Genomic DNA, 10,922 nt, shown 5'->3' with positions numbered 1-10,922 from the left:
GTGGGGGATTTGAAAAAATGTTATCAGATATGGTGGAGAGGGCGAGGAGGAAAAGAAAAGGGGAGCAGCTCGGCCTGAAACCATCTGCCTTTCTAGTAACGAACTGGGGAGGTGTGGGGGGATGGCAGCCATGTGCCCACGGAGACTGTTCTGTGTACCATCTTTGGCACCCATGCCATAGGTCTGCCATCACTACCTTAGAGGAAAGCAGACGGAAGATGACAACAACCTAGGAGGAGGGACTGGATGAGATCTTTTCTACTTCTCAAATTCTGACTCTATGAATTAGATAGGATTTGCTATTGATTACTTCAAGGAATCCCTCCTATCCCCACAAAGAGTCACTCTAACCCAAACCTACTATCTGTGATTCACTCAGCAGTGGGAGTTTGGCTTCACTTTTATGCAGTGCTCCCTACAAAGTCCAAAGTTCCATCCCAAGCAATTTGGATGAGAGACCAGTCACTGCCCACCCAAATTCTTCTGATTATCCTAATGACCTCATTGAGTGGCAAAAAACACTAGCCAGCTGGTAACAAAATCTCTTGAATGCCTACTAACACGCCATCCTACAAATATGAATAGGTACTTGGGACATAACAACCACAAAATGCTTCTTCATTCACTCCTTAGTTCATTCATTCAGTCAATAAGCTTTTCCAGAGTATTTACAACTAGATGCTAAATACTAGGAATACAAAGGAGAACAAAAAACATCACCACCACCAAAATCCCTGTCCCTTGAAGCTTATTTTTGATGGGAGAGCCAACATGCAAACAATTATGTACATAAAAGATATAGAAGGTAAATGGGGCAATCTCAGAAGAAATGTACTGGCAGTGTGACCAGGAAAGACTTCTTGCAGAAGGTGGGATTTTAGCTGAACTTAAAAGAATCTAGAAAGGAGACATGAAGAGAGAACATTTCAGGAGTGGAGAGATGAGAGTGCCTTATTTAAGGAACAACAAGGAGGCAAGAGTGTTCAAAACCTTGAGTAAATGAGGGGCAAGAAGACTGGAAAGGTAGCAAAGGACCAGATTGTGAAAGGCTTTAAAAGCCAAGAAGAGTTCTATGTGACCCTGGGCAAGTCACTTAACCCCATTGCCTAGCCCTTGCTGTTCTTCTGCCTTGGAACCAATACAGAGTATTGATTCTAAGGGGAAGGCTAAAAAAAAATTTTTTTTAAAGCCAAGCAGAGGATTTTACAATTGTAAAATTTTTTAAATTAATCTAAATTTAAATTTTTTTAAATTTACAATGATCTTAGAGGTAAGAGGAAGAGAGAGAGATGTGCAAAATTCACTCATTCATTCAATTCATCCAAGGGAACAGATGAAGACTGGACTTGCAGTTGACCTTAAAAGTGATTGTGTGTGTATACACATATAATGCATATATACATATATAATTGTATATATCATATCCAATTGCATATATTTTTATAATTTCTATGTGCATATACAAACACATATACATTTTTTTAAATTAAGCTCCTAGACTGGTAAGACAGGTGTGATAAAAAGGTTTTGTTTTGAAGTAGCCAAATTCTAAAGGGTAAACAACAATCCTACAAATTCAGTGCTACAAAACAAACTCTAGTTGATTATGTCTCACTCAGAATGGGTCAACAATGTGATTTGGTAGCTAAAAAAGTGACTCTGGACTTTGACAAAAGAGGAGTAAAATATTCTGAAATGAGGAAGGTCATGGAATCTTAGCTAAGAGCATAAATTTGGGTATCTCAAAGTAATGTAGACCAAGTCCTGCATTTTACATATGAGGGAATTGAGGCACAGAGCCAGATCTGGTCAGAGCACGCCTGGAATATTGTGTTCAGCTCTGGCCATCCCATTTTTGTGAAAGGACATTTAATTGAATGGCATTTTATATTATGTGCCTGAGAAGTGAGCTAAGGGATAGTGACCCTGGCTGGGAAGTGGAAGATTGTTAAAGAAACTGGAATGGGGCAGCTAGTGGATAGAGAAACAGGAATAGAGGAGGGAGGTCTTGGATTCAAATCTAGCCTCAGACACATCCTAGCTCTGACCTAAAGAAGGAAATGTTAAGACCTCTTAGTAAGACCTGAGCCAACCAGCTCCCAGAAAACAAGATTTATTTAATAACCTCATAGGTATATTAGATTATTACAAAAACTCAGAACAGGTTTGTACCAGAGTTCTTAAATGGTTAGAAAAACTCTCCTTCTCTTCCCCAGAAGATATCAAACCACTCTCTTGTCTGTCAGGTCCTGCTTTTTCTCTAAAACATAGAATCACATGACTTACCCCACCACAAGGAATTTATGTCCAACACCTTTTGGTGTGTTGGCGTATCTTCCTTCCATGGTAACCAGAGGCCCTTTCTGCGTCTTCTGGCATTCTCTCTCTTAGGAAGCATTTTCTCTTCTTTCTGATCCCCTCTTTGGCTTTCCATCTCCATTCTGTACCTATCTTTCTTGGCCAGCTCCTTTTAAAGGAGTGCAACTCAGATGTGTGAACTCTGATAGGAGGTTCAAACTCAATGATCCTGTTAGAAAGAAAGCTAGGCGATGACTGAGTCAATGTTAGACCAATCAGCTTGCCTCTGCAATTCACACCTTATTCAGGAGACTGGAGAATAGGGTAAGGGGCTGAGAAAATGCTTCAATGAGATTAGCCATGAGTAGAAATAATAATCTGGACCTTTAGGAGCTGATAAGATCACTGAGAGAAGGATAGAGATCATAAAAAGATAGAGCATGGAGGTCCACCCACCAACAAAGGAGGTGTAGCTTGATGATTTGATTACTGATCCAGCAAAGCAAAAAAAAAAAAAAAAAAAAAAAAAAAAAAAGACTTTTGAAGTCCATAAGTATGATACCTTACTTTCAGATCTTGTTAATGTATTGATCAATTTTCCTGATTTCCTCACCTCCCCCACCTTTTTTTTCTCCTTTTTTGGTCTTTAAAAATATTTGTTATATGGGGTGGCTCTCAGGAAGAGGGAAGAATACTGGAGGAAGTTATGGAGATGTTTATAGAGACCAAGTTGCAAAACCATTTGGAAATGACTAGGATACATAAACAAAGCACCAATGAAAAGATGTTAAAAAAAAGAGGGGGGGGGATTTGAGTTGGGCTTTAGAATATCAGAATTAAACGAGCAGAGCAGGTAAGGAGAGGAACAGGGAACAAAGCAATGCCACCTCAGGTCCCAGGATCCTCAGTCTCTTGCCACCAAGACCTGAACCTCAAACACTTGGGCTAATCAGGAATGAAGTGTAAAGTTGTCACTAGTGAAGGCAGGGCAAGAAACTTAAAATACTATTCAGATCTATTGTCCTTGGTGGTTGTGCAGAGGTAAGGAAGAAGAGGGACACCAGTGACAAAATAGCCCTGTCAAAGGGGGCAGCTGGGTGGCTCAGTGGATTGAGAGCCAGGCCTAGAGATGGGAGGTCCTGGGTTCAAATTTGACCTCAGACATTTCTTAGCTTTGAGATCCTGGGCAAGTCACTTAACCCCCCATTGCCTAGCCCCTACCTTTCTTCTGCCTTAGAACACAGTATTGATTCTTAATGGAAGGTAAGGGTTTAAAAAAAAATAGCCCCATTGAGAGTAAAGGTGGCAGTCCATTTAGGAAGCTTAGGCAATGCTTGAAGGTAGATGACCCAATCTCCTGGCCTAGGGTTTGGCAGGGAGGTTCTGCTTTTATACAATGAGCCAGTGGACCTTCAAGTACAAGTCACAGCACATCTTAAGGCAACTAGATGAACAGAGTGGACAGAACTTTGAGCCTGAAGTCAGGAAGACTTGAATTTAAATATGGCCTCAGATACTTACTAGCTATATGTTGGCAAGGATATTGGAGTGGTTTGCCATTTTTCTTCTCCAGGTCATTTGACAGATGAGGAAACTGAGGCAAACAGGGTTAAGTGACTTACCCAGGGTCACACAGCTAATAAGTTTCTGAGGTCACATTTGAACTCAAAATAAGTCTTCCTGACTCCAGGCAGGTCAATCTATCCACTGCACTACTTAGCTCTCCTAGCTAGATGTGTGGCTCTGGGCAAATCACAGAATCTCTACCTCAGTTTATTCATCTCTTAAATAGGGATAATTATATCACCCACCTCCCAGTGTTGTTGTAAGGATCAAAAGAAAGCTATGGGAGGCAGCCCAGGAAGAGAACCTCCTCCCTTGTCCATGTTCTACTTGGACAGAAGGGAGCCTTTTAGACTTGATTAGGGGGATGGAGATACGTTGGAAGGTGGTTTTGTGGATATTGTGTCTTTCTTGAAGGGTTGCCTTTCCCAGCTTCTTAATTTTCTTCAGACCAAGAGCCCCAGGGGTTGGATTGGGCAGGGAGATCAGTTTGAAAGAGTGGTGAGTTGTTCTATGAGGGCAGCTGTAGGAGGTGGGGGTGGTCAGGGTCCACTGATAAGCTTTGGGTCATCATGCTCTTATAGGGACTGAGGGGCCTACTTCCTGCTTAGGCTGTTTGCCCTGAATCATGGCACCAGGGGCCACAGCTCTGCAAGGCCCATTGGGAAAAAATACCCAATGAACTATACAACTAATTACTGACAATTTTGGTAATTTTATTGATGTAGGGAACCCACAGCTTGGTCTTAAGAGTTGCCTCCTATTTACAGGAAACCCTTTTTTAAGGGAAGAGACTGAGTTTTTGCTTTTTTTGTTTTCCCCAGGGCTTAGCATAGTACTTTAATATATTAGGAATCACTTAAAAATGCTAGTTGATTCATTAGCTACTAATTCTGATGGCATTTTCCAGTCCTAATCCTATTTGACCACTGCAGCTTTTGACAATATAGACCAGTGATTCTCAAATTGGGTGCCACCGCCCCCTGGTGGGTGCTGCAGCGATCCAGGGGAGCAGTGATGGCCACAGGTTTTAACTTTTTTTGTATTACATTCTATTCTGAGTTCAATAAATAGTTTCATAATTTCAAAGTTCAATGTTTCTAATTTACACCTTTACTATATTTTACAAAAAAGGTAGAAACATTAACACATACATCTTTCCTATTAATTGTTATTAAAATTTTAAAAATTAATTTCTGGGGCAGCTGGGTAGCTCAGTGGATTGAGAATCAGGCCTAGAGATGGGAGGTCCTAAGTTCAAAAGCGGCCTCAGACACTTCCCAGCTGTGTGACCCTGGGCAAGTCACTTGACCCCCATTGCCCACCCTTACCGCTCTTCCACCAAGGAGCCAATACACAGAAGTTAAGGGTTTAAAAAAATTAATTTCCAGGGGGCACTAAGTAATATTTTTTCTGGAAAGGGGGTGGTAGGCCAAAAAAGTTTGGGAACCACTGATGTAGACTATTCCCTCGGTTGTGTGACCATGGGCAAGTCACTTAACTCCCATGCTTTGCCCTTACTGGTCTCCTGCCTTGGAACTGATTCTTAGGGTTTAAAATATATTTTTTTTCTTCAATGTATTTTTTAAAACGTATCTATCACCATTAAACTCTCCCCTGTAACAAAGTAAAAGTTTAACAAAATTGACTCAACTGACCAACCAACCACACCTTCCCCTATGTGCAGCATTCCCCATCTATTATCCCCCTATCATTTCTACTGAGAGGAAGGCTATATGCTTTATTTCTGGAACCAAGATTTTCTTTCTTTTTTATTGTAAAACACACTTCCATATTGGTCATTGTTGTAAGAGCAAAGTCATGTATAACCCAAACCCCAAAATAAAACCATAAATACCCTGATGTAAAAGACAACTCCAACAGTTTTTTCTCTGGAGGTGGATAGCATTCCCCATCATAAGTCTTTCAGGATTGTTCCAGATCATTGAATTGCTGAGAGTAGCCAAGTTTTCACAAATAACCATCATCCAATATCGCTATTATTTTATACAGTGTTCTCCCAATTCTGCTTATTTCACTTTGCATCAGTTCCCACAGATCTTTCCAACTTTTTCTGAAATCATCTTCCTTATTTTATCATTTCTTATAGAATGATAGTATTCCATCACCAACATGTACCATAATTTGTTCAGCCATTCCCCAACTGACGGGCATCCCCTCAATTTCTAATTCTTTGCCACCACAAAAAGAGCAGCTATAAATATTTTTGTACAAGTAGGTCCTTCCCCCACCCCCTTTTTTTATTATCTCTTTGGGATACAAACCCAGTATTAGCATTACTGGATCAAAGGGTATATACACAGTTTTATAGCCCTTTGGGTATAGTTCCAAATTGCCATCCAGAATGGTTGGATCAGTGGAATCAAGATTTTCAATGCAATTAATCTGACTTCAGTGGCTTTTCAGTGTTGATTTAACTCACATTTTTAAATCTATGCATATTATTTTATACATTCTACTTATTTTTGTTCTTCATCCCTTCATACAATTCTTTCCATATTCTTCCAAATTCCTCATATTCACTATTTTCTATACTTCAATAACATGATAATTCATCACTCTATTTCTAATTTGTTGCTACTACAGAATGTTGTATTTTGTTATAGATGTGACCTTTCTTTCTGTCTCATTTTGTCAGTGTTATGTGCCCAAAAGTGGATCCTTGAGTCAAAAGACACAATTTAGTGACTATTGTTTGCAATGGGTATGGACTTTCCTGGTGGGACTGGTCCTTAAACTATATGAAGATATTTCCTGCCTAGTTTGTTTTTTTTTTTTTTTAAACCCTTACCTTCTGTCTTGGAGTCAATATTGTGTATTGGCTCCAAGGCAGAAGAGTGGTAAGGGTAGGCAATGGGGGTCAAGTGACTTGCCCAAGGTCACACACCTGGGAAGTGTCTGAGGCCAGACTTGAACCTAGGACCTCCCGACTCTATGCCTGGCTCTCAATCCACTGAGCTACCCAGCTGCCCCCTTCCTGCTTAGTTTCAATCCAAAGGACCATGTGGAAACTTGGCAAGCCTATTTCCAACGTCATTCTGGGCTGAATGACTGGTAGATAGCTAAATGGTACAGTGGAGATAGCATTGGGTCTGGAGTCATGAAGACCCAAGTTCAAATTCCTCTGACATTTACTAGTTGTGTAACCCTGAGAAAGTCACTTTAACCTGTTTTCCTGTTTCCTCTGTTTTAAAATGAGGATAACAAAAGGTTATTGTGAGAATCAAATTACTTATTTGTAGAGAGCTTAGTATAGTCAAAGGCATTTAATAAATGCTTGTTCTCTTTCCTTCCTCATGACAAAGCTTTCTAATTAGCTACAGAACACAAAGAACTAATGATGGAGTACTCAGCTGGTCCTTAGCATGCTTACATAAGGAACCCTCCCTCCAGCCCAATTCCCTTTGCTCTTAGCTTTGAAGCGATAGGACTACTTTGAGTCGCATTCCCTGGAAGGCAGGTGGGGGACTCCATGTCTCCTATCTATCCAATGGCACCCATGAGTACATCATCCATGAGTACATCATCATCTCTGTCTTTTTGGTGTGTTCATTTCCCCGAGTAGGTGACTGAGTATCAACCTTGAATAATTATGCATAGGCAGGGATCTTGTGGATCTGGGAGACCAGAACTGCACATTGCCAGTTGTATCAGCGGAAGAGTGCCAGCAACAGAGATCAAGTCACTGGAGAAGGGGCAGATTCAGGGAGGATAACTTCTCAGGATGGAGAGAAGTGTTGGCTATGGATTCAGGAGACAGATCCTGGAAGCCTGGCTGAATGGCTCATCCCACCTCCAGGGAACTAACTTCATGAGGATTCCACAAAGTGAGATGAGGACTTCTCTAGCAAGGAGCCAGGAAGTACTGCCTTTGTCTCAATGTGTTCTCATCACTATTGCACTTAACTTTAAGCTCAATCTCCCCAATATACTTTGTATTAGTGAGAAAACATGATCTCATTTTTTTTTTTACTTTTCCTACCATTTGCTCCACCTTAGTAAATACCTTTTCTTAAAATTGAGTCTATGCTAATTAATCATGAAGAACAACCAGTCTAGTGGGGAAAAGTGAGAGCCAGTACTAGAAAATTGGTCCCTCAGTTACCCCTCATACATTTGATGAATAAGTAGCAATCACCCCTCTAGGAACTCCACAGAAGACTACAAGTACAGATTGGGGGAAATGATATCAGAGAGGGTGCTATACTTTCAATCCTCATTCTCTTCCAGTTGACTTAGGGCTTCTTCTATAATGCCCCAGAAACTTTTTATTCTCAAGTCCTGGAATTCACACATTGGAAGGACCTTTTGTGCCTGCCACCTCTCCCTCTGGCTCCTCCAAGAACCTCCTTTTAAGAGCACCCAGGGCAGTCATGTCTTATCCGTCACCAAACTGCACTCCAGACTTTCTCTACCATATCCCTTGTTCAAGGGAACAAGTCCTTGAAACATGCAGATGTTTCCTGCCTATGATCAGTCCCCTCCCCTTTCAGCATCCTATGCATTTAACAGTTAATTGCGAAACATTTATATATCATGTGCCCATGGAAAAAATATTCTTAATTAATTTTAAAAAAAGAAAGCTAAAAGTGAAAAAAAAAAAGCCAAACATTTATATATCACAATTTATTTAGCCATTCCCCAACCAGGGAGCATCCTAAGTGACTCCTCTCTTTCTTAGAATAGTTAAGACAAATTCACAAGTCCACCAACCATCTATTAATGGGTCTATCTCCTCTTGGGCCCCCCCAAATTGACTACTTCACCTTTTATCATCTTTGCTACTTACAGGGCCAAAGAGAAACCAAGGGAATGTTTTAATTTGCATTTTTCTTCCTGTCAGTGATTGAAAGCCATTTTTTCATATGGTTGTTGATCACTTATCAAATCCCACCTCTTCCATGAAGTCGTGCCTTCAGTCCTCAAAAAGAAATTTGCTTTGGACCTTGTGCACTTATCATATACAGTGTTCTCCTAACAATTTTAAAACTACATAAGGATGGCCTGCTTCATCTAAAGACCATATAGTTCTATTTTCTGTAGCATAGTAGAAAAAGCCCTGTATCTGGAGTCAGCAAAACCTGATTTCAAATTGTTTCTCAGATATTAACAGTCAGTTGGTGTCCTTTGTATCCAGAGAGGACCAAAAAGATATCACTATGTTAGTCATTGTATAATGAGTCTGACTGTGGTTGGTCAAACCAATATGAGCTCAGAAGGTTCTACCACAGGTTGGGCACAAATAGCTCCAAAAACATTTGGGATGCAGATATCTATAAATTAGTATATCCCATGTTTCTTTTGAGTGACTGCAATTTTACTTTGCTCAGAGCACAGAGCCTTCTTTGATGAGGGAACACCACGCTGGCCAGTCCTGTGCCAGTGTCTCCTTTTATCTGTTCTTCTGAACTCCATGTGAGCACTTACCTATTGTGAATTCTTCATAAAACAGTCTTTTAGACAAATGTTCATTTTGCATCTGAACTACATTGCCAGCCTACTGGCATTGCACTCTCTGCAGTAGTCTGAATTCCTAGCAGTTTAGCTCAAGAAAGGACCTCAGTATCCAGTATCTTATCTTGCCAGGAGACCTTCAGAATCTTCCTGAGGCAATTCAAATGGAAGCAATTCAATTTCCTGGCATGGCACTAGTACACTGTGTGGATTTCCCAGGCATATAACAATGAGATCAGCCCAACAGTTCTGTAGATCTCCAGTTTGGTGGGCAGCTTAATACCTCTTCTCTCCCAGTTTCCTTTAGAGCCTCCCAAATACTGAGCTAGCTTTGGCAATTCTTGCATCAAACTCATCATTTATGTGGACTTCCCTGAGAAGTATACTGCCAAGGCAAATGAACTTATTCACAACATTCAAAATTTTTCCATTTGTTGTAACCTTGGTTCTATATATGAATGATGTGGTGCACTGTTTTCTTGGGTGTTGTCAGGCCAGATTTGGCATACGCAGCAGAGAATCTGATCCTTACTCTATTGCATCTCAATCTCAGAAGCTGCATTGAGTGCACAATCATCTTCAAACAGAAAGTTGGGCACCAACTCTCCCTTCACCAACTAACTGTACAACCTTAGGCAAGTCATTTAACCTCTCAATCTCAGTTTCCTCATCTATAAAAAGGTACATAACTCAGAGTTGCTGATATATAAAGTACTTTGCAAATCCTAAAACACTATATAAATGTTAGCTATTATTGTACACAGCAAACACTTAATAAGCATTATTTATCAAACCTAATTTTGCAATATCCCAGAACATCTCCATTTATCTCAAGCAATTAGTCTGACTTCCTCTAGACAAAGGGGTCTTAAACCTAGGATCCTCAAATTGAATATTTTGATAGTTCTATTTTAGCTTAAGTGCAATCTTATGCATTTAATTTTATATATTTAAAAACACTTTTATAGAAAGGTTTCTACAGACTTCCTCCCAAAAATGGGTTAAGGTTAAGAATCCTGGCTGTAGGTACGAAATATACCACTTTGGAAGGGAAAAGGGAGTTTGAGGTAGAGATGTTCTGTACTCAAACTAAATAAGGTATCACAAATCCCCCCCAAAATGGGAATCATTTTTGAAGAATTTAGGCAGACTTACTAGAAGCTTGGAGAAGACTTAGGTGGGCCATGATGGCTGTGATTATGTTTTTAAAGGCTATAACCCAGAAAGGAGATTAACTTGTTCTGTTTGGAATGGCTGAAAGTTCAAAGAGCCAAATTTAGACATGAGGTCAGGATAAACCTGGTAGCAATTAAAGCTATCCAGAAGTAGAACAGGTTGTCTCTAGAGGTGATGGGTACCCTTTCCTTGGAAGCTTTCCAGCTTGAGTTAGATGACAACTTGTTAGGTGAGGTATAGTGAGGGTTCTTTTTAGGGATGAGTAAGACCAGACGACTGATTAATTATTCTTCAACTCTCCAATGCTGGGATTCTGTGGAGCCATACTAGGGAATTTGCCAGATCATTGCTAAAGAACAAGAAAATCCTCCAAGCTTTCTGGAATCATCACTGTCTTACCTTTTCTTTTT

Source organism: Gracilinanus agilis, chromosome 4 (genome assembly GCF_016433145.1).
Source record: "Gracilinanus agilis isolate LMUSP501 chromosome 4, AgileGrace, whole genome shotgun sequence".
NCBI classification, from domain to species: Eukaryota; Metazoa; Chordata; class Mammalia; order Didelphimorphia; family Didelphidae; genus Gracilinanus; species Gracilinanus agilis.
The sequence above is the reverse complement of the archived record's forward strand: the minus strand, read 5'-3'. Positions refer to the sequence as shown.